Raw genomic sequence first — 548 nt, 5'->3', positions numbered from 1 at the left:
CGCCGCCCGCCGCTTCCCACGGGGCGTTTTCTCGGGGCTTCGGCGACTGGAAGGAGGCGCTGGCGGGGCTGAGCGCTGCGCTGCCTTTCGGGAACGGGCTGCTGTTAATGGCAGGGGCCGCGCTCTTCTTATTGCAGGCTTTTAGTAGATCTTATATATATATATATTGTTTATATTATTTATTTTAGAGCATCAGTACCCCGCTCTCCAGCCAAAAAGGCTCCCAAAGCAACTTCCATGACTATTATACGGTTTTTAATTGTTGATCAGGGACGCGGACTTATAAAAAATATTGGGGGGGCCCGGGAAAGCTCATGAATAATAAATAAGCTCATGAATATGCAAATAAAGTGGCGCCGCCTCCTCGTGAGCGAATAGGGGAGAGCGTGCTGCGCCTATTAATCAGCTCCAAAGGAAATTGGGTGGAGCTTTTGCTCGGGAGGGAGGGCAGGAGGCATGCAGCCCGCCCCTCCCTGTGCATTTTGGGCTGGGGGAGGGGCGGCGATGGCGCTCGCCGGAGATTATTGGGGGGGCGGAGCCCCCCCAAA

This window comes from Podarcis muralis, chromosome 8 (assembly GCF_964188315.1).
Source record: "Podarcis muralis chromosome 8, rPodMur119.hap1.1, whole genome shotgun sequence".
Classification (NCBI taxonomy): domain Eukaryota; kingdom Metazoa; phylum Chordata; class Lepidosauria; order Squamata; family Lacertidae; genus Podarcis; species Podarcis muralis.
The sequence above is the reverse complement of the archived record's forward strand: the minus strand, read 5'-3'. Positions refer to the sequence as shown.